The sequence below is a fragment of the Kryptolebias marmoratus genome, linkage group LG8 (genome assembly GCF_001649575.2).
Source record: "Kryptolebias marmoratus isolate JLee-2015 linkage group LG8, ASM164957v2, whole genome shotgun sequence".
Lineage (NCBI taxonomy): Eukaryota > Metazoa > Chordata > Actinopteri > Cyprinodontiformes > Rivulidae > Kryptolebias > Kryptolebias marmoratus.
In genome coordinates this window covers 7,807,791-7,824,077 of record NC_051437.1, presented here as the reverse complement: position 1 = coordinate 7,824,077, position 16,287 = coordinate 7,807,791, and positions in this window count along the sequence as shown.

Sequence of the window (16,287 nt, the reverse complement as noted above, 5' to 3'; positions counted from 1 at the left end):
ATGTATTCAAAATTTTTCAGAAGAACGATGTCTTTTGTTTAGTAGAAAATACACCTTTTGAAGCAAATATGATGGACAAATTTACAGTTTCACAGAAAATGAGCTAAATCCTAATTGCATTTGATTTTGACAAAAACAAAAAGAAACATAGTAGTTCTAATCTTGATTGACTATTCTAACTACTACATGGTGCTGTGTGATTTGTTCCTAATTTACAAACACAGAAAGAACATGGTTGATATTTTATGTAATCTGATACTGACCTTTTCAGAGCCTTTGCTTATCTGAATAAGAGTAGAATGAGTTTCTGATGTTTAAAAATAAGAACATCAATGAGCTTTACATTTTTATTTGGTAGCAAAGGCTGGAAAACACAGCAGTGAAACTAAATCATGTATCACTATCTAATGCTGATTTGTTTTTATGGCCCAAGTTTTCCAGATGTGGAGAGGGCAACATGAGCAACAGATGTATGACTGATAGTTCCTATTCATCACGCTGAAATAAAATACATAGCTCTCACTTTGTATGTGGATAAGAATAGAGTGTTTAGGGTTTGATTGAAAGCCCAGCTGTCAGGTCTGTTCTGGACAGGTCCAAGATATCCATATGAATCATGACATTTGGAAACCTCCTGTAAGAGGAAGTCAGCGGAGCGCTTTTCACATTCAGCAAGTTTATGCAGATGTTCCCAGAAGAAAATGATGTGGAATTATCCCGCAATGACAGATTTATTTCCCAGGAACACAAACACGTACAGGGTGCATTTAGTCTTTCTCACTTTCCTTTGAAACACTCCACTCTCATCTTCACCACCATCTCTCAGGTAGGAATTTTCCAGACCTGTTGCTGCAAAACTGGAATGCAGACAGGTTGAAGCATGCTCCTGGTTTTTGCAACCTCCAGAGAAAGTACCTGTGCAAACTAGCTTAGGGATAAAAAAAAAAAAAAAAAAAGAAGGGTTGCAGAGCAAACTCTTGACAGCGACTAGGGCAAAGGCGTTTCAGGAAGTGTGGGAGAGATATTTGATCACATTATTGAATAAAAGCATGTCGCAGTTAATTATAACACGTGAACAAAGATAAGAGGAGAAAGGCAAGCGATATCTTCAGCATGCTAACGTCAGCTCATTATTGTCCAACCTCCTCAAGACAAGTGAGAGACGTGGCTCATGCCAGTATGAAAAGAGAATAAGCTGTGTTAGAATGAGATTGTGCCGCAGAGATCTACACATGCTTTAGTCTGACTCACAAGTGAATGTTTAGCTTTCACCTCCTCCTCCACCTCCACTCCTCACAAGCTGCTGTACCCTGCTGAGGTTTCTGCAGGAATTTGGCAGAATGGAGGATGCCTTTATTTTCCTTTGAATGATGCACATAGGGCAACATGAGCTGCAGCTTTGTGAAACTTCTTGTTCTCTGTGATCAACTCTGCTTAAGTCACTGGACCCGCCTGCCGGTGAAACCTGATCTAGTTGTGAGATTTGCTTTGAAATGGAAAGCGAACAGATTCTGCCTGCCTCGAGCATAGCTAACAGTTTGCTGCTTCTTGACTGCCCCTTTCTTTTATGGGAGTGCTATGAAAATGCACGAGTGCAACACATTTCCATGGAGGTAATGAGATCTGACGCCCTGATAATGGTGTACAATTTTAAACCTCATCTTGGAGGAGCATTTAAGCTTGAACACCACCAATGCTTGACCGTTATCCGCCTTGATAGTGACAAAGCTCAGGAGAGATCCTCAATTTAGGCAAACATGATGGCAATGTCTTTTAATGAGAAAAATACTCATTGAAAACTCATCCTGGAGTTGTCCAGTTTATTACACCAGATAATTGAACAAAGAGCGAGGCAAAAGAGCAATAACAGTCTCATCAACAAAGGCGTGCTGTTTACCTGCAGGAAGATAAAGTATTTGTTTAAAGTTAGGGACAAAAAAAATGCTCTTGTGCGCCATCTACTGAATAAAATTTACAATGGCCTAAATGCATAATGTCACTCACAGAATCCCAAAATGGATGAATAGTGTGATCTACTGTCAGGGAAAACATTTATTTTGGCTTCTTTTAAAGCAAGAATAATATTTAGTTTAAAAAAAAAGTTTGAATTAATTACAATACTCTGTTATCTATTATTGGTTGATGGTTTACAGTCATAAGACCTTAATTTTTAAAATTAAATTATTTGTCTGAACTGTCCTTTTTTCTGTGGTTGAAAGATTGTACAACATCCAACTTACAACTCTATTTTTAGAAACAAGAACTGGGTGCACAAGCTTGAATTCATTGCAGCTTTTCTCTAATTCCCACAGGCTCAGAAACATACATACATCCCAACTGGGCAAGTTGCACCTTGACCACAAGCTTTTTGTAGCCATCAACACGTTTCTGGCATAATTCTGGCTGATAATTGACGACTCTTCTTGGCAGACTTGGTAAAGTTGATTAAATTGGTGTGTTTTCTGGCATGGGCCAGGCTTTCAACTATCGTCCACAATTTTCATAGGATTGAAGTCGGAGCTTTGAAAGACCATTCCAGAAACTTGATATTAGCCTAATTGTGAATATGAGAAGTTGAAGATTTTGAAGGTAGTCCTCCTTTTTCATTAGGTCTTCAGGTGCATACTAAAAACACAGTAGGTTCACCGTTACACATCATACAGTGTGATGGGTCTATAATGGTTTTAACCATTCACAAAACTTCTATGGCAAAGGTCATGGTGGTTTATTATTGTGGTGGCAGAGTATCAGCGTCCTGTCCTTACAAAAAGCAGATTTTTCAAGCGTGATCACATAGGGAAATTAATGTGACTACATGTGATCACATAAACATCTTACATGGATAACATGTGATTTTTCACATGAGAAAATCAAATGTTTTTTGTTCCAATTCCATATGGAAAACATGCAAACATGTTTTTCACATGTCACATTTTAGTTTATAATGTAACTTATGTAAAAATGTGATTTCCACATGTGAAGTTTGTGTTGGTTTCTTGGGTGTGTGGGTGGAGCATGGTGGCACTGTTGCCAGTGTTTTCTTGTACACACCTGTGTGACTTGGTCATTAAGATTTTGAAGCAGAACTGTCCAGGCTGGCCTCATGCCTGGGCTACGGTTGCATGACAAGGTCATAGAAACAATCTACTTCAAATGTGATACCCGTGGCATTAGCATACTGCTAGCTTGGCATAATCTCCTAAGCATGGGTACATTGCCAGGGTGTGGGAGCCAGGGTGTGGCACGATCATGTGAGCATTAAACTGAAGCTGCTGACCTATAGAGAGTGGTCATGGCACACAAAAACGTTTCAGGAACTTTAAAATACCAGGAAAAAAACGATTCAGCAAGTACTAAGAGCATAGCAGTGTCACAACTGCCTTCACACTGAAGGTTTTCTAAGTTTGATGTGGTTCAGCCACGTTGTAATAGGTTGTGGAGAGCTTAGCGGGGTCATCATCCAGTGTGAAGGGCACCTTAAGCAGCGAATGTTCAATAAATACAGTCAAGTAAAATGTCTATCATCCTCAAAAAAAATAAATAAATAAATAAATAAAATAAAATAAAAAATATAAGAGTACAGGTACACATTTTCCAAACCTATGCCACTTTCCAAACTGTCCAAAACTCTATAGGTCAATGAAATAACAGCTTGTGTGAAACGTGACATTTTGTCAAATCTCTTTCATCTCCTTCATTTTAATGTCAGTAACTCTCCTGGAACTTTTTACCTTGACAGTTTGAGACCCTTACAGCACTTACATTTATTACAATTCATCGTGGGTCCTCACCGTTCCTGAAGAAATAATAAATCAGCCACCTTTTTTAAAGAAATGTTCTCACTCTTTCTCTCCTTTTTTTGACATATAATTTAATTATGCTTTTAACGCCGCCTGGCACTCACTTGACACAGACTGTGAACACACTGTGAACTATGCCAGTGATTTCACAACAAAGTTTGAAAAAAGTAGTCAATATTATCATCCAACAAATGCTCTTCTTTGGTGCAAGTCAGGTTAATAAGAGGTGAAGGATTAACCATAAACTAGTTCTACATACAGCTTTTAGATATTAACAGCCATGTTTATGGAGAAACTAAAAAAACTTTCAATTCTTTTCTACATTTATTTATTTATGTTGGTTTGTCATTGACTTGTGTTTTCATGCACAGCCAAATTCTGACATAATTCCACATGAAGCTATTCTGATTATGGTCTTTACATGACTTGCATGTTGGCGTTTTCCTTTATATTATGTTTAAATGATAAACAATTTAGCTCCAAATAAACAACACATCACACCTACAATATCAAACATCCGCCTACAAAAAATTCCCAAAATCTTTGCTTTGGTTCAGTTTTTATTTTAACTGGAAAGTGCATCTTCTCTCTTCCTTTGCAGCCACTCTGTTCTGAAATGACCAGAGTTCATACTGTGTTTAATGTACCTTAGAATTTGGAACAAACCTGTCTCTGTCTTTTCATCTCTTTCATAGCTCATCTCACTTTGGAAAGAAATAAACTGATTAAATTTTGGTTGTCTATAAAGCACTAAATGACAGCAAATACAAAACAAACAGGGTTCTATGCAAAAAAGGAGATACAAGTCAATTCCAATTCACTCCAGTTCAATTACAACCCAGTCTAATCCTATAAATCTGATTATGACTTAAATCCAAATATATACAGAGAGCTCCTTTTTAAACAGTTGGTGGCACTTGTGTGTGCTGCAAAATGCTGCTCAAACTATAATAATAGGTTATGGTATTGCCACACAGTTTAGTATTTCACCATGCTAGGTGTTAGTGAGAGTGTGAATGGTTGTTTGTCTCATTTGGCCCTATGTGGCCCTGGCATGGACTGGAGACATGTTCTGGGTCTTCATATTGCTAGTGCTCTCATTTGTGCTACTCAATCTGATGACTTCTTCTGTTTGCTTTGTGTTTAAGTAAAGTCCAAACCAAACCCAAATCTATTTGTGGAATGAATGTGAAGTAGAAGATGTTGGTGTTGTATCAGCACACATTCTGGAAACAGACACAATATGCAACCAGAAATGAAAACAATGCAGAGTAGACATTACTGGTACTATTCTAAAGCCACATATACTCGAACAAAACAAAATGCAATAGCAACTATATGACATCATAAATATGTACATATGCTAAGAACACAAATGAATACATAACTTGTACAAAGCTCTAACGAGACAGATCAGAAAGACAAGCAATGGGAATATTTATTACTTAATATATGTTACAAGTATGGTACAGTATCATGCCAGTGCAGACAGAGTGTTAGCCCAGTGTAGTATAAAATTTTGTAACATTAATATTGGGTCACTGTTATGTAACTTTTGTTATAATGTATATCTGAGGTACATGTAATATGTCAAAGTTGCTAAGTTTATAGTACATATTTTTTGTCATGACCATTGACACTAGCTGATATTGCTGGAGATTATGTTGCCAAAATGTTGCCAAAGTATCAAATATGTAAAAAGGTGATGTGACAATTTTTGTGACAAAAGTAAGACAGGGTCATAATAGTGCAAATAAAATAAATGGAAGTCTACAGAATAAAAATAAGAATGCTTAAAATAAACTAATTCCAATCATGCTTCATTCCAGTGCAGTCCTATTTATGCTAAGATGATCTGAAAAGACCTTTACATGTCAGGCTAAGTCAAGTCAAGTCAAACTTATTTATTTAGCACTTTTCAGCAACTAGGTGGTTCAAAGTGCTAAGGTCTCAATTGGGTTAATGTCAGATTTAGCTATCAATGGTTCTGCTTTTTTGTCATTACTGGGACACAGAAAACATCTATGCTGTTTGAGAACTCAATTTCCCAGACTCTTTGCCTACCTGTATAACGTTTTCAGTCGCTGAGAATCTGTATATTTTTGAAAGTTTAATATTGATTGCTGGTAAAAATGACCATAAACTAGACAGTTGTAACTTTTGAAACTTACAGATGGTTTGTGCAGTTTCTTCTCTTTATATAAGAGTGAGCAAATCATGTGAAGGTATTTTCTCCAGTCGAGAGAGACACATAAAAAGAATGCTGGCAATATTATTTCAGAGACTGAGTTGACGTTATTGCAGTTTTATGTGTCATGGGAAATCATTGTGTCCTGGGCTGCAGCAAATGATTATTGAGAGCTAATAGCCTGCGATGTTTGATATAAGGGAAAGTACAGACAAAATCACTCATAGCACCTCAGGGAATAAATTAAGGGTGAGGGAGAGTGAGGATATGAGGCATCTCTGCAGAAAAGAAATCTTTATTACCACCTGCCTGGCTTTGTTTTTTGTCATTACTGGGCCACAAAAAATTTCATGCTGTACAGCTGGTTGAAAACTCAATTCCCACACTCCACTGGAATGAGCACTGCGTGCGGACTGCAGTATTTACTGAATCCAATACATGCGGCAAATATTGACTTGTGAGATGTGCAGAGAAGCCACAACGACGGCAAACTCCCGAGGCAATGTGCAGCATTACTTCATTTCTTCTGCCATACATTTGACTTAACAAGCCTACTGTCCTTCCATTATTCACCTTGTGTTCTCAAGTGTACGAAGCTAAACAAGTAAAAATCTGCTTTCTGCAAACTACATCATAAATAATTTACTTCCTTAACTCATGCAGCTCACTGGTCGGCGGTGTCAGGTCACTGAGTCTCCTTCCTCCTGGTCCCCAAACAGGTAGAAGAAGATCTCTCTCTCATTGACCTTCTGCAGGATGGGCTGTTGTTGGTGCGCCGTGGAGAAAAAGCTGTGGGGTCTCAGGAGGCCCGCCTGCTTTTACGCGTGCTTATCAGCACGAGGAAGAGGGGAGCTGTGTTCCCACATCCTTCGATGAAGGTCAATTCCAGGGGCGTCTGCACAGGTAGGACTAACTAGGAAGTACACCAAGCTACAAGATTACAGACAGAGAGAATACATTTAAATAAATTAACATGCAAAATCGTAAAAAAAATTGAATAATTTAGCATAACTTTACATGCTAAATAATAAAATTAGTTCTGTAATCAAGAAAGTCAGTACGGAAACACATCCAAGGTATGTTAAGGATTTCTTTGATTTAATTACAAGCTAAATATGCCAGTTAGAAACCCTGATCATCCCACTCTCAGCTGTTTATGTACAAACAGAAGTCTTGTCGTGAAAAATGGAATGAGAACTGTGATTATATTTACAATGTTAAATCAGTGGACCACTGTTATATCTAATCCTGCTTTGACCTTTATGCAGCTTCATCCGTCTGTTATAAATTGTGAGCCTTCATTTGACCTGTACATACACAGAAAAAAAGTCTGAAGAGTCCTAACAGATAGGACCTCCAAATGTGACGTCAGACTGTAACTTCTGAACATGGAGGGGAGCCCTTTATGTGAAGGGCCCTCCAATAGGTGGTTTAAATGTGCTTTCCTGCTCCCATAACAACTTTTAGTTGAACTAACTTATTGAACACTTATTAATTAAAAACCTAAATCGTTCCCTAACAATTCAGATCAGTCTCATGTTCAGAAATGACAGCTTTAGAGACAATTTGGTTAAATTGTGAATATATGTCATGCAGTATTACTAGATCTGTTAGCGCTCAGAGTATCTGATGTAAAAGAATCTCAGCTATTACTACAATAAACTCTGCATTTCCGCCTGCTCATCTTATTAAGATTGCTGTCAGGGAGTAAGAGGCATAGGTGCGCTGTTACCATGGCAACCCTAGTGAGCCTCAGGAAGCAGATCTTTTTCTCTTTACACTTCTTATACAGTCTGTACATCAACATGTCAGCACTTTGGGCTTTATAGAAGAAAGTTGATGTATGCTGGAATTTTAGGCAGTTAATACTTTGGCACTCTTCAAAGATTTTTTTCTGAGATTTTCTTGTTGTAAATGCAGTTCTTCAAAGTTTGATCATGAGTTCTTCATTATTTTTGTCAAATTTGCAAACCAGTACACAGTATCAGTGCACTCATCCAAACTTATGTGACAAATAAACATAGAAGTGAAAAAGGGAAAAAGTTAATAAATGTAAAAGAAAATTCTGAAAATGATTTTGTTTTTTTCCCCTTAAATTTGTTACCCATTGCTATGAAACACGTCAGACGCGACAAATTTCAACTTAATCAATTGCTACTCTCATCACCCCAAACTGAACAGGTAATGAGATGAAAATGGAATATTTGAATAAAGTTGTGAACCCAGATCCCATTCCGACAAACTCATGGGGTGTTTTTGCCAAAAAGAAAAGCATTCATCGAAACACTTCAGACTGTGAAAATGCTGAAACGAAGCTAAACATTTAACAAAGAGTTCAGTCCAAAAAGAAAAACATTATGTTCCGCATCAAAGCTAAACATTAGTTCCTGTTGAGTGAGCAAATGTGAAATGTAGATTCATGATAAAATGCAGAAAAGTGATGAAACTAAAATCCTTCTAATTATGCAGATCTTATCACTCAGCACAGTTTTTAAAATGATTCTGTCGAAAAAAATCACTTATGTCTTCATGTTTACTCTTATTTGCACAGATCAGTTGCTGGTAAAGCAGAAGAAAAGCTTTTTATGTGGTACATTATTAAAGTGCTTTTTTTGAAATCAAACCATCATTTGGCACATATTTTTAATGCCTAAATATAACAGGTAAACACCTAAACCTGAAATACTAATGCTAAACAAGACTTATTTACTATCCAAACTATGCCAAATGTAACTCTGAAGAAAACTGAAGTTGCAAACTGACCTCCAGACTGCTTATGGTGCAACGCTGTGAGCAAATTATTAAAATTCAGCACCTGCAGTATAAAATTCATGTTATTCACAGCCAGACAGATTCTACAAAAATGCTGGCAGGCAATCTAAGAAAAAATTACAGACAGGAGTTTTGTTTTTTTCAGTTTGGCAGCTTTTAGCAAAATGTACAACAAATACTTTTCATATTACAATTCAACAGACTAATACTTTATTGGCTCTCTTACCTTTGGTTTCCACTTTTGACTACACTAATTAATACAATAATTTGATCACTTCAGAGCACTGAACTACATACAAAATATTTTAAATTATTATTCACTGTTGTGTCCATCTTATTGGAAATTAAACAATGAGTAAATTTAAATCTGCTTTTATCATTCTAATATTCTTTTCATATTTCCACTGTGCTATAGTAACATGTTTTGTTTAGAAAAATATTTTGAGAATTAGTTTTTTGTACTAATGCCAGTAGAAACCTTTTGGTAAAGACAGGCTGAAAATAAAAGAAGAAGTCTGTTCTAAATCATTCAATCCTCCCGGCTATGACACAGAGTTCCTATTTCTTAGATGTGATTTGGTTAAGTCAAGGTCTGCATGCTAGTTTGACGAGCATATAAAGAGAGATAATCAATAAGCCTGCAAAAAGCTGAGCATTTTCAAACATTACAGTGTTTTCCCTAAGCTGCAGACCAAATTAATACAAGTAAAGCCAGAACTACACTCCAAAATGTTCACAGCTTGTTTCACTTTAAGTGTTCTAAAAGCATCCCAACATGTGCCAATCCAAACTTAAAAGACACACAGAGTCTGAGTTCAAATCTTCTAATCAGTTATGAAGATGCTAAGAATGAGCTTCTTGGATGTAAGAATACAAAAAATAAACAAAACGTTAAGCAGTCACTCGTAGATTCTCAGCTCGGGGAGTGTCAGTGTGCTGTTCATATATGGGTTGTGCTCACCTGGTGGAGTTCTTAACTGTGTTTATTAGACACCAGAGGATATTTCAAAGTGGGTGAATTATGACTCTTTTTGCTTTTTATACTTATACATTTCACTCACCACTACTGCCATGAAATACCAGGAACCCAAAACTTTTCCTCACAATTGATTTGATAGGAACAGACAAGTCTTCGACCTCCTGTGTGTTGTCTGAACAAAATATGCTTTGCTTTATTTTGTTGTAGAGTGCTTTGGATAATACTGTCTTCTACGTCTTTTCTTTTGTTGTTTCTAGATGCCAGCTAACAAAAAGCTGGCTAAAAGCTAGAAGTAGCAAAAGGAAAGCTAAAAGCTAAAATAGCAAAAAGCTAACTAAAAGCTAAAGTATCAAAAGGCTAGCTAAAAGCTAAATACAGAAAAAGGCTAGCTAGACTGCAAAAATACCATAAGGAGCTGAAGCAGATTTCAAATTGAATATTTCTTTCAAAAGAATAAGAGATTTTAATTTATTTACAAGAAAATCACATTTGTAAATAAAATTAAATATTTTGAAAAGTACAAGAGTTACAAAAACCAAAAGTCATCGCGCCGGTCACTTGAATGAGCTGAACGTTTTGATATATTAATGGCTAAAATAGCATATGCAGAAGTTAGATTGCAAAAAAATGTACGGGAAAAATAAAAAAAAAACAACAACTGGAAAACAATTGTGTGAATGCTGATTCAGCATTCACACAATAAAACACCATATGTGCTCTGTGGTGACTGCCTGTGACTAATGTATTCTTTGTCTGATTGAATGCACTGGACCCTTACATTTAATTGTGATGGTTACGTACAACATTCTGCTACATCGCTAAAAATTAGTGTTTTACAGGAAATAAAATGTGTTTTAAGGATCTACATCTTTCATTCACCTTAATACAACTTGGTTTGGGTATTTTAACATCTGTGACGAAAACAAGGACTGAAAAATAAAGATTTGTTTCAATTTAAAAAAATGAGGTGGCCCCTTCAGCACGAGCAGTCAACTTTCCGCAGCCCTCATCAGATGGAGCTTTTATTCCCACTCTCTGAGGTGGAGTAAAATAAATCAATTAGAACAATGAAGTCCAGTTAACGGGTAATGATTTTTACACTGCTTCTGAAAAGGCCAGTGTTGATGCAGAGTAGGTCTTTACAATATATAGAAAAATTATCAACATGTCAATATTTGCAAAGGACTGCAACGAATTGTAGGCTACATTACCAAGCATTCACTCATTGTCCCAAGAATGCATTTGGTCAACTAGATCGACCCTCTCAGCTCTAAATGCCCAAACCTGATTTAGATGCTATAGAACATGGAGAGTTTTGTGAATAGAAAAAAAATGGTTATATAATTGCAACATTCAACGATAGTGCTTCATTTAGCATGTTTACTTAATGTCATCCATCCTTATGTCATAGTGTACCAAGTATTAAAACATTGGTTTAGTGTTGGAGAAACTTGTTTAGCCTTTAATATGGAATTTATTAACTTTAGAAAACTACTGTGACCAGCATTAATTGACATCAAAACAAACAAAGCAAAAGCAAAAGTGAAGCCTAAGTTCTTAAACAGGACTTCCACAAAAAAATTGGTTTTATCTAAAAACTGAATTTACTACTTTTATATTTGTGGACATAACATGCTTTCAGATAGCATGAATCTTTTTACAGTCCTTTTAATAATATAATAATATGCAAGTTCACCTTCTCTTTTGTTTTCTCACTGCAGGAACTGTGACCACTCACAGTTCTGTAAATGGCTTTTATAGTTTTCGTTTTTATAGTTCCAGCTTCATTTTTGGAACCCAGGAGTAACGTGAAATGTTTAACGTAGCATGTTTTTCATTTGCTTTGAAAAACAAGAGTTATCCTGATTAGATGCCCGGACCACCTTAGTTGACTCATTTTTCTGCGGAAATGCTGCGGCTCTATTCTGAGCTCCCCTGGATGACGGTGCTCCTCACCTTATCTCTAAAGTGACCCATTCTCATGAGCAGAACTCCAAAAAATTTGAACTCTTCTGCTTAAGGCAGAATCTCATCCTCAACCCAAAGTGAGCATTCAGCCTTTTTTATGGTTCTTTGGTTGGTATTGTTTTTAGTTCTTTCTTATAATTTGTTGGTAGAAGCCTGACAATTCTGAATAGAAAAGGAAAACATAGAGCCTTCAAAACAGTCTCTTCTTTACAGAAAACATTTTCTGACAATAACACTAAAACCACTTCAGCAGTGTTCTAAGAGTTCAACTTGGTTGTTTGGTGAGTGTAGAAAAATGTTGTCAGATACACTGTAAACCATACAGGAATCTAATTCTGAAAGTTTTATTGTCTGTGGTAAAGTGGTTATCATTTAAAACCTGAACAAGAACGGTGGCTGGAAACAATCTGACATAATTTCTTTTAAATGAGTCAAAAATACTTACTGACGCTTTCTCCACTGACATTTGGCCTGCCGCTGGCCCAGCCTCCTACATCATCTCACAGTGCTGGAGGTCTCACCAGAGTGGCAGCGAACGATTAGTGATTAAGTTGGAAGGTCAGGTGGAATTGATTCTTTTCCCAGCGGTAGTTCCTTGCAGCACTTAGACAAGAGGGAAGAGCCAATTTGTTTTGGGAGTTTTGGGAGCATAGGACTACTATGGAGACTCTCTTTCCTCCCTTCATTTCCCCCTCTTTCTCTTGAGGTTTTCATGTGCTCTTGCAGACCCTGCTGTGCTGCCCGACTGGCCAGATCCAGCTTCGGGCTGAAAGTCAGACAAGCAGTGGTCACACAGTGGGAGATCAAGGCAAGCCCTCTAGAGATTGGCTTAATTTAGGTCAATTACTTCATGAGATGGCACACTGTAACCCGGAATGATCTCTTCTAACGATTCATTAGTGCATTAATCACCCCCTTTAACTAATCGCTGCTACAAAGAAAAATAATTTGCCTCTGGTGTGCAAGTTTTTCCAGCTTGCATTAGACAATCCAGGATGAGCTGGACCGCACAGCGTAACTGTTGATTAATTTGTCACACAGAAACGCTCTTTTGTTTCATTGTTGTCTTTTATCTCGGGATGTGTGGTCCGTATAGATATTTACGGGGGAAGCAAAGGCAGGCGTCGTGTATTTCATGTCATGTTGACAATATTTGAGCAGCGTGAGCCTCAATCTGACAACTTGTTCTGTTATCTTAATGCCTCATCAAGCATTGACAACCAGCTTTAATTGTGGACCGAGCGTCATGTTTTGATAGAATTGACTGACGGGAAGCTGACAGCACATACCGCTGCCGTCAATTATGAAGCAGCTGACAGTGTCTTTGTGTCTATTAGGCCAAGCTCATTTCAAACACCTAAAATCAAACAAACCTACGTCTTTATGTGTGGATGTGCACAGAAAAAAGAAAAGGAAGGTGCCAGCCTTGGATAGCTTAAGTCCATAGACATATCGATCTCTGTGTGTCTATGTAGCTATTTTTTCTCTCCACCTGTGATTGTGTATCTGGTGTGTGTAGAGAGGTCTGCAGGGGCACAAATTGCTGTGCCATATAGCTGCAAGTCAGCTTGTTATTCCCCCAATCGTGGGAGGTAGATGGAGGCACTCTGACTGAGGAAGAGGTGTAAAACGTGCTATCGCTAAGCGCCTCTCCAAATGTCCCATGGGAAATGCAGACACTGAACTCTCCCTCACCTTGCTTGCTTACATAGGTCCATTGGATATAGGAAATTGCAGTGGCACTGTGTTAGGTTTGGGTTGTTGGGTGCAGCGTTGGCAAGGCAACAAATGCAGCCATGACGCAAGTAGTTTCTGCTGCGAATGGTAATGCTGTTGTTCCGATTTTGAGGGAATGTCTTCATAAATGTCTGCTCTCAAGGGAGGCAGGGAGGAGACACAGGGGTCCTTTCGTGGATGGGCTCTTTTCACCATGAATAAATTCATGTCCACTCCTGTATGCTGCTGCAGCCAGTGTTTGCTCATTACGTATGCAGCCGGTTCTGCGGCCCGTCCCCAGAGATGAAAGTTTGTAAACATGAATAATAATTAGGAACAGGTCGACAGGCAGGTAATCTGCATGTGAGTTCCAGAGCTGCACATGCCCATGATGCACCCAGTTGGGTGGCCTTTCATTAGCATTTTGTTTGCACAGAAACATGGGTAACGTTTTATCTCTTATCTAGGCAAACAGAGTAGAAGAAATTTCTGATTGCTTTTAAAGTTTATGCCTTATAAAACGATGTATTGCTGACAAAAATTCCACCAATCTAGGTATTCTTCTTCTTTTTTTTGGAGCAGACTCTTATCTCAAGTCCTCATACTGCAACCTACCAAGAGTTTTGTCAGAATTTAAATGACAAACTATGCCTCATCTGTAAGATGCATAGACACCGTAGTTCTATGCAGCTTAGTTTGTGTGGTAACATAATGTTACTCATATAACAAAATCATCTTATTTGGTGACAAGGCTGAAATGTCCTCATTGAGTAGTTGTGAACAGGAAAAGCTGTTCTGGCACATAAAGCAGGCTTGTAATCTGCTTGCAACTTCTTTGTATTTTACAAGTTTCCTGATAATAACAGGAAAAAGGTGGGTAATATTAGGTCAAAAATCTATCAAAAGATATGCTAGCTCAAGGAAATCTGTAATAATGATAGCTATAAAAATACAATAGGAAAGAAAAGAAAAATTTATCTGTGATTGCAGCTTTTAGGCAGCATTGATTAGTGCAAACAAATAAAAGTTGCTATAAGCTTCTTTCAGTGATAACACACTGAATATGTTGCTATAAAAGGCTTTAAAGAGCAGCTTTAAAAGACAATAGTGGAGACATTGTAAAGTTAAATAGTTCAGTTTTTTTCAAGTGAGTTTCTGTGGAAATGTTATAAATAATTAATATTTTACCTGTCATAGAAAGCTCTTTGAATGGCCTCACTTTGGAGAAATACACTGTGTCCTCCAGGACTGACGAGCTAAATGCTAGTCCCTATAGTTAAAACCAAACTGGATTGCTACCGGCCAGAACCAGCTATAATCTTTAAGATTTCATATTAGTAAAAACCTTTACATTTTTTATATGAATAACAGTGTAATGCAAAACTGATAGCAGTGTAAAGGTTTATAAAATAGCCCTCTCATAAATTGCTGTGAAATTTTGTAGATTGAACAGCAGAAATCTACTTTGGGTCTAGCTGCGGCACTGCTGCTCACGGGTTAGTGCTGTCTCCTCACAGCAAGAAGGTCACAGGTTAGCCTCCTGGCCTTTCTGTCTGGAGTCTGCATGATCTGCCCGTGGGTGAGTGGGTTTTCTCCAAGTACTCCTGTTTTCTCCTACAGACCAAAAACATGCAACTTAGGTTAATTGGTAACTCTAAACTGTCACTATGTGTGAGTGAGTGCGTGAAAGGTTGTCTGTCTCTAAATGCTCCCGTGATGGACTTGTGACCTATCCTGGGGGTACTATGCCTCTTGCACAATGACTGCTGGGGATAGACACCAGCTCCCCTGTGACCCTCAACAGAAAAGCGGATAAAGAAAATGGATAGATGGATAGATGAATGCCTTTGGACAAGACATTAGCTCATCAGTCACGTCAGATGTAAACTATTTCTCCAAAGTGAGGCCATTTTAAGAGCCGTCTGCAACAGGTATTATATTTATTTATATGTTTTCCACAGAACCCTACTAAAAAAAGATAGAATTACATGAATAAAGGTCGTGGTTACCTGGATGTTATCTGCAAAAGTATAAAATAACTGCTAAACACTATTCAGTATTTAAGGAAGTACTTTAAACTTGAAACTCATCAGTAGCCCACAAACTGGGTTAGCTATTAATATTGACCACAAGCCAAATACAAAAATGTAAATGGCAACAATACAAAAACATACACCCACTAGACAGGCATCATATTTGTGGCCAGTCAATATATAACAGCTGCAATAATTTCTATCAACCATTTGCACAAGTTGTCATAAGGAGAACAACCAGGATTTGGTTCAGCAATGTTTCCTTGAGTCATTCATTTACCTTCAGAATCCACATAACTTAAGTCTTGTGACTCCGTGCATGTTCTCACTGGCTTGTTTTACCTTTTTTTTTTTTGATTCAAATGATTACACAATTTTTTGTGTTTCCATCTTTAGTTGTAACATTTTCATTTCACATTTTCCAAAATATCCCACTTGGTCAAATATTTCTCCTCTTGTAACCAAACCTTTTACTGAAGTGGCTTTTGAGTACTAAATTACTGGAGGCAAACTTGGCTCTTACTACCAAATGTGTTGTTGTCCATGCTAAGGAATATAAATTATTTTGTTGTTATATTCTTGATATTGGGAGATGATTCTATCAAGCAAAAGGTTACACTAGTGTTATCATTGATGATATAACTTACATAACACCAGATCTCTGATTTGTGAGTACAGTCCAATAGCTGAATGTCAATGATAAATCAAAAGCTTTGTTTTCTTCTTACTGTGGCAAGGTGTGATCTTGAGTTGACTTTGAAGTAGGAAAATGAATTAAAGTTTTTGCCTTTCTGCAGCCATACGTTCTCCTGGCAATAACAAGCCCCTGAC